The sequence below is a fragment of the Nomia melanderi genome, unplaced genomic scaffold (genome assembly GCF_051020985.1).
Source record: "Nomia melanderi isolate GNS246 unplaced genomic scaffold, iyNomMela1 scaffold0380, whole genome shotgun sequence".
In the NCBI taxonomy this organism is placed as follows: domain Eukaryota; kingdom Metazoa; phylum Arthropoda; class Insecta; order Hymenoptera; family Halictidae; genus Nomia; species Nomia melanderi.
In genome coordinates, this window is record NW_027475495.1 from 32501 (window position 1) to 40000 (window position 7500).

The 7500-nt window shown below is 49.8% G+C and overlaps 1 non-coding gene across 1 annotated transcript; it reads right to left on the reverse strand.

Moving 5' to 3' along the window:
* Window positions 1–1359: 1359 nt before the first annotated feature.
* On the reverse strand, window positions 1360–1514 carry LOC143176109 (5.8S ribosomal RNA). The gene has a single exon (XR_013000706.1). It is a non-coding gene; the product is annotated as a 5.8S ribosomal RNA (ribosomal RNA).
* Window positions 1515–7500: the final 5986 nt, after the last annotated feature.

The window sequence follows — 7500 nt, forward strand, 5'->3', positions numbered from 1 at the left end:
GAAAGAGAGTATATGGTGATTCTTTTTATATATATATATATTTCGAAATACAACTGAACGTGGCGGAAGCGCACGGTGGTGGTCCAGCGAGGACACGCGACGACGGGGAATAAGAACTATTCGACCCGTTACGAATACGCATGCTCGTCCCGCACGATTTTAACACACACCGTGTTTTTCTCCAGTCGTCAAAGCGTTCGTGCGTCGAATTCGAAAAATAAAAAAAAAAGAAAAACACCTTTTCTCTCTCTCGGGGTAAAAGAGTCGATGTGTATTGTGTATAAAGGTTCTGCGAGAAGTCTCGTTTTGACGTGTGTTCCGCCGATAACGACGATCCTCCGAAACGGGGATACAGAAACGTTACACCTCACAACACGATCTCCGTCTCTTCTCTATAGCAGAAACCGATAAAAATACACCTCCCGAAAGAGAGTATATGGTGATTCTTTTTATATATATATATTTCGAAATTCAACTGAACGTGGCGGAAGCGCACGGTGGTGGTCCAGCGAGGACACGCGACGACGGGGAATAAGAACTATTCGACCCGTTACGAATACGCATGCTCGTCCCGCACGATTTTAACACACACCGTGTTTTTCTCCAGTCGTCAAAGCGTTCGTGCGTCGAATTCGAAAAATAAAAAAAAGAAATACACCTTTTCTCTCTCTCTCGGGGTAAAAAGAGTCGATGTGTATTGTGTATAAAGGTTCTGCTGCGAGAAGTCTCGTTTTGCCGTGTGTTTCGGTAACGACGATCCTCCGAAACGTACATCTCATTCGTAAGAGAGGAAGAAAACAATCTCCCTGGGGCCAGTCGGTAATATACCGACATACGACGTGTCGTGCACATCCGTCTCACGCACGGTATACAAAATATGAATAAAACGTGTGTAGTCTCTCTCTCTCTCGACTTCTTAATATTTTCTTTCACCTCTGACGCATCATTTCAGGTGACGTCGGGAGCGCGGGAAAAAAAATTTTTCTAAACACACGAAACCGTTCATCTCACGAACAGCCGAAAAAGTTGTCGCTCAGATCCATATCGCAGTGGAGCGGTATCCGCGGGCGGTCGTAATTGAACGACGCACGACGCCGCGAACACTCACGCGAGTCCATACAAACGATTCCGATCGTTTTGCAACAACTAGAACGTACACTGTCCGTGAAATTCACAGAATTTTCGCGTGTCCGCGACAAACGCCGACGAGACACCCATCGTTCGCTCGTACGTAGCATCCTTCTCTTAACCCGACTCAGAAACGTTCTTTGCGCCCTTCGGTAAAAAAACGTTCGATCCGAAGAGGTGAACGACGGCGGGGATTTGACAGAGCTACGCAAGCAGTGTATGGTACGTAAACGACCCTCAGCCAGGCGTGGTCCAGGAATTGTATCCGTGGACCGCAATGTGCGTTCGAAATGTCGATGTTCATGTGTCCTGCAGTTCACACGTTGACGCGCAATTAGCTGCGTTCTTCATCGACCCACGAGCCAAGTGATCCACCGTTCAGGGTAATCGTATAAATTTTATATTTCACATATATAATTTTATTCTCATTTGTTCGACCTAATATCTCTCTTCTTTCAAAGAGAAGATAAAAGTTGATACCTGAATCTCCGACCAGCGCGCGAAGGAGATTCAGGCGTCGCCTTGGAGACGACACCGAAGCCTTTCGAGACGAAAAACGTTCAAGTAATATGTATATATTTCTCGACGTTCCGGGCGTATAGTGCATTCAAAAACCCGCGAAAGACGCAGAAGACTCGCACGCGTGGAAACGACGGGGATATATTTTGTATCCTACCCGATACTGAATCCATCGCGTGCAGTCGACCCTCGCGTTCTTCCGATCAGACGCATCTATTGTTGCGCGCATGTTTTCGCGTCGCATCGCGCGAAACGTTGCACGAATCGTACCGATCGATCGATTGAAAGCAAATAATGAAAAAAGACTTCACAGCTGGCTCTTTGCCGGTCATTCGTCCCATGTTATCTCTTGCCGCGAAATTGGCGCGCAAGAGTTGGGTGTCAGACGCGCGGCTTTAAAACGAGCTTCACGGCCGGTCCCTTCGTTACCGCTTTCGTTCTTTCTCTCGGAACGACCATGAACGAACACGACGAGCGACGCTACGGCATACACACGTCCACGGATTCGATTAAAAAAACAGACTTCACAGCTGGCTCTTTGCCGGTCATTCGTCCCATATTATCTCTTGCCGCGAAATTGGCGCGCAAGAGTTGGGTGTCAGACGCACGGCTTTAAAACGAGCTTCACGGCCGGTCCTCTCAATTCCGTGTACGGTACACGCAAGATGCGGGTTCCACTTCCAGACTACCCGGTCCCTTCTCTCTACGAGAATCGATAGTAGAAGAACGGCTCGAAAACGCGTCTCAGAGACTAGGGGAAAAGAAGCGGTATGCGAGCGAAACGAAAACGCATTATGGAAACGTCGCGAAACAATGTTCGACGGTTGCTCGGTTCCAATCGTGCGGCCGTTTCAATTTCTCGTGCGCTTCACCGTCCCTCCGTAACTCTGGCCGATCGCGTATACCGAAGAGCCGACACGCGCAAAAACCACAGGCATTGTATACTGTATATATATATGTTACAGTCACAGCCTTCGCGCGTTTTACTCTCCGACGCGGGGTTTCCACGACGAAAGAGAGACAGTTTCGTGGCGGGTGACTCGGCCGAATCGCTACGACGGGTATTTCTATTATAGAACGAATCATCGCCACCCTTTACCAGTGCCCGACGAAGGAATCACAAGGTCATCTGGAGTTTACAATGCCAGCGACGGTAATTCCAACGAAGACCCGATAAGTCAACTCATCGTTCTATTTCTCCCCGTACAGAAAAGCGAATCGACGCTAACGCACCTCGCGCAAGCACGAACGTTCTCTTCGCGTGGATCATCCCATCGTCGAAAGATGTAAAGACGCATTGGAGATCGTGGTCTCTGGCGGGCTCATTGCACGCCCCACTGCATATCTTTCCTCGAATCGAGAATGATTCGTCCACTAAGGCTGCGAAACTACGCGTCGAGGAAACTAGGGGAAAGAAGCGGGATGCGAGCGAAACGACAATACATTATGGAAACGTCGCGAAACAATGTTCGGCGGTTGCTCGTTTCCTCCTGCGGACGTTTCATTGCTCGGGCGCTTCACGTCCCTCCGTAACCTTCGCGCGATCGCGTGCCCCGGAGAGCCGGCAACCGGTGAACCACAGGCGTATAAACTATAGTCTTCTATAGCAAGCCTTCGGCGGTTACTCTCCGACGCGGGGATTCCACGACGAGAGAGAATTTCGTGGCGGGTGACATCGGTCGAAACGCTACGACGGGTATTTCTATTATAGAACGAATCATCGCCACCCTTTACCAGTGCCCGACGAAGGAATCACAAGGTCATCTGGAGTTTACAATGCCAGCGACGGTAATTCCAACGAAGACCCGATAAGTCAACTCATCGTTCTATTTCTCCCCGTACAGACAAGCGAATCAACGCTATCGCACCTCACGCATGCACGAACGTTCTCTTCGCGTGAATCGTCCCATCGTCGAAAGATATAGCCGCTTGGAGATCGTGGCCCATCAAGTTCTTCCGTAACTCCTGCGCGATCGCGTACCCCGGAGAGCAGGCAACCGGTGAACCACAGGCGTATAAACTATAGTCTTCTATAGCAAGCCTTCGCGTTTACTCTACGACGCGGGGATTCCACGACGAGAGAGATTTTCGTGGCGGGTGACACGGCCGAATCGCTACGACGGGTATTTCTATTATAGAACGAATCATCGCCACCCTTTACCAGTGCCCGACGAAGGAATCACAAGGTCATCTGGAGTTTACAATGCCAGCGACGGTAATTCCAACGAAGACCCGATAAGTCAACTCATCGTTCTATTTCTCCCCGTACAGAAAAGCGAATCGGCGCTATCGCACCTCACGCAAGCAGGAATGATCTCTTCGCGTGGATCGTCCCATCGTCGAAAGATGTAAGACGTACAGAAATCGTGGTCCATCACGATTATTCGTAACTCTCCGAGTCGCGTATCTGAGAGTAGGACAAACGGAGAACCACAGGCATAAATAATACTATATGTTTCTTATATAGTTAGCCTTCGCGTTTTACTCTCCGACATGGGGATTCCACGACGAGAGAGAGTTTCGTGGCGGGTGTCTCGGCCGAATCGCTACGACGGGTATTTCTATTATAGAACGAATCATCGCCACCCTTTACCAGTGCCCGACGAAGGAATCACAAGGTCATCTGGAGTTTACAATGCCAGCGACGGTAATTCCAACGAAGACCCGATAAGTCAACTCATCGTTCTATTTCTCCCCGTACAGAAAAGCGAATCGACGCTATCGCACCTCGCGCGAGCACGTAACTACTCTTCGCGTGGATCGTCCCATCGTCGAAAGATGTAAGACGCACGGAAATCGTGGCCCATCAACGTTTTTTTGTAACTCTGCCGATCGCGTATCACAGAGCCGAGACGCACATACCACAGGCGTATAATACCGTTTTCTTTCGTATGGTAAGCCTTCGCGTTTACTCTTCGGCGCGGGGTTTCCACGTCGAGAGAGACATTCGTGGCGGGTGACATCGGTCGAAACGCTACGACGGGTATTACTATTATAGAACGAATCATCGCCACCCTTTACCAGTGCCCGACGAAGGAATCACAAGGTCATCTGGAGTTTACAATGCCAGCGACGGTAATTCCAACGAAGACCCGATAAGTCAACTCAACGTTCTATTTCTCCCCGTACAGAAAAGCGAATCGACGCTGTTGCACCTCACGCAAGCACGAACGTTCTCTTCGCGTGGATCGTCCCATCGTCGAAAGATGTAAGACGCACGGAAATCGTGGCACATCACGTGTTTTCGGAACTCTGTCGACCGCGTATCTCAGAGACGACGCGCGCGAACCACTGGCATATACTATTATATATCGCGTTTTACCCTCCGACGCGGGGATTCCACGACGAGAGAGAGTTTCGTGAGCGGGTTGACTCGGAAGAAACGCTACGACGGGTATTTCTATTATAGAACGCATCATCGCCACCCTTTACCAGTGCCCGACGAAGGAATCACAAGGTCATCTGGAGTTTACAATGCCAGCGACGGTAATTCCAACGAAGACCCGATAAGTCAACTCAACGTTCTATTTCTCCCCGTACAGAAAAGCGAATCGACGCAATCGCACCATACGCGTGCACGTAAACAACTCTTCGCGTGGATCGTCCCATCGTCGAGAGACGTAAGTTTTCATAGTATGAATTCGCGTTTTACTCTCCGACGCGGGGATTCCACGACGAGAGAGAGTTTCGTGAGCGGGTTGACTCGGAAGAAACGCTACGACGGGTATTTCTATTATAGAACGCATCATCGCCACCCTTTACCAGTGCCCGACGAAGGAATCACAAGGTCATCTGGAGTTTACAATGCCAGCGACGGTAATTCCAACGAAGACCCGATAAGTCAACTCAACGTTCTATTTCTCCCCGTACAGAAAAGCGAATCGACGCAATCGCACCATACGCGTGCACGTAAACAACTCTTCGCGTGGATCGTCCCATCGTCGAGAGACGTAAGTTTTCATAGTATGAATTCGCGTTTTACTCTCCGACGCGGGGATTCCACGACGAGAGAGAGTTTCGTGAGCGGGTTGACTCGGAAGAAACGCTACGACGGGTATTTCTATTATAGAACGCATCATCGCCACCCTTTACCAGTGCCCGACGAAGGAATCACAAGGTCATCTGGAGTTTACAATGCCAGCGACGGTAATTCCAACGAAGACCCGATAAGTCAACTCAACGTTCTATTACTCCCCGTACAGAAAAGCGAATCGACGCAATCGCACCATACGCGTGCACGTAACAACTCTTCGCGTGGATCGTCCCATCGTCGAGAGACGTAAGTTTCATAGTAAGCCTTCGGCGTTTTACTCTCCGACGCGGGGATTCCACGACGAGAGAGAGAGTTTCGTGAGCGGGTTGACTCGGAAGAAACGCTACGACGGGTATTTCTATTATAGAACGCATCATCGCCACCCTTTACCAGTGCCCGACGAAGGAATCACAAGGTCATCTGGAGTTTACAATGCCAGCGACGGTAATTCCAACGAAGACCCGATAAGTCAACTCAACGTTCTATTTCTCCCCGTACAGAAAAGCGAATCGACGCAATCGCACCATACGCGTACACGTAAACAACTCTTCGCGTGGATCGTCCCATCGTCGAGAGACGTAAGTTTTCATAGTATGAATTCGCGTTTTACTCTCCGACGCGGGGATTCCACGACGAGAGAGAGTTTCGTGAGCGGGTTGACTCCGAAGAAACGCTACGACGGGTATTTCTATTATAGAACGCATCATCGCCACCCTTTACCAGTGCCCGACGAAGGAATCACAAGGTCATCTGGAGTTTACAATGCCAGCGACGGTAATTCCAACGAAGACCCGATAAGTCAACTCAACGTTCTATTTCTCCCCGTACAGAAAAGCGAATCGACGCAATCGCACCATACGCGTGCACGTAAACAACTCTTCGCGTGGATCGTCCCATCGTCGAGAGACGTAAGTTTTCATAGTATGAATTCGCGTTTTACTCTCCGACGCGGGGATTCCACGACGAGAGAGAGTTTCGTGAGCGGGTTGACTCGGAAGAAACGCTACGACGGGTATTTCTATTATAGAACGCATCATCGCCACCCTTTACCAGTGCCCGACGAAGGAATCACAAGGTCATCTGGAGTTTACAATGCCAGCGACGGTAATTCCAACGAAGACCCGATAAGTCAACTCAACGTTCTATTACTCCCCGTACAGAAAAGCGAATCGACGCAATCGCACCATACGCGTGCACGTAACAACTCTTCGCGTGGATCGTCCCATCGTCGAGAGACGTAAGTTTCCATACTATGAATTCGCGTTTTACTCTCCGACGCGGGGATTCCACGACGAGAGAGTGTTTCGTGAGCGGGTTGACTCGGAAGAAACGCTACGACGGGTATTTCTATTATAGAACGCATCATCGCCACCCTTTACCAGTGCCCGACGAAGGAATCACAAGGTCATCTGGAGTTTACAATGCCAGCGACGGTAATTCCAACGAAGACCCGATAAGTCAACTCAACGTTCTATTGCTCCCCGTACAGAAAAGCGAATCGACGCAATCGCACCATACGCGTGCACGTAACAACTCTTCGCGTGGATCGTCCCATCGTCGAGAGACGTAAGTTTCATAAGTAAGCCTTCGGCGTTTTACTCTCCGACGCGGGGATTCCACGACGAGAGAGTGTTTCGTGGCGGGTGACTAGGCCGAAACGCTACGACGGGTATTTCTATTATAGAACGAATCATCGCCACCCTTTACCAGTGCCCGACGAAGGAATCACAAGGTCATCTGGAGTTTACAATGCCAGCGACGGTAATTCCAACGAAGACCCGATAAGTCAGCTCATCGTTCTATTTCTCCCCGTACAGAAA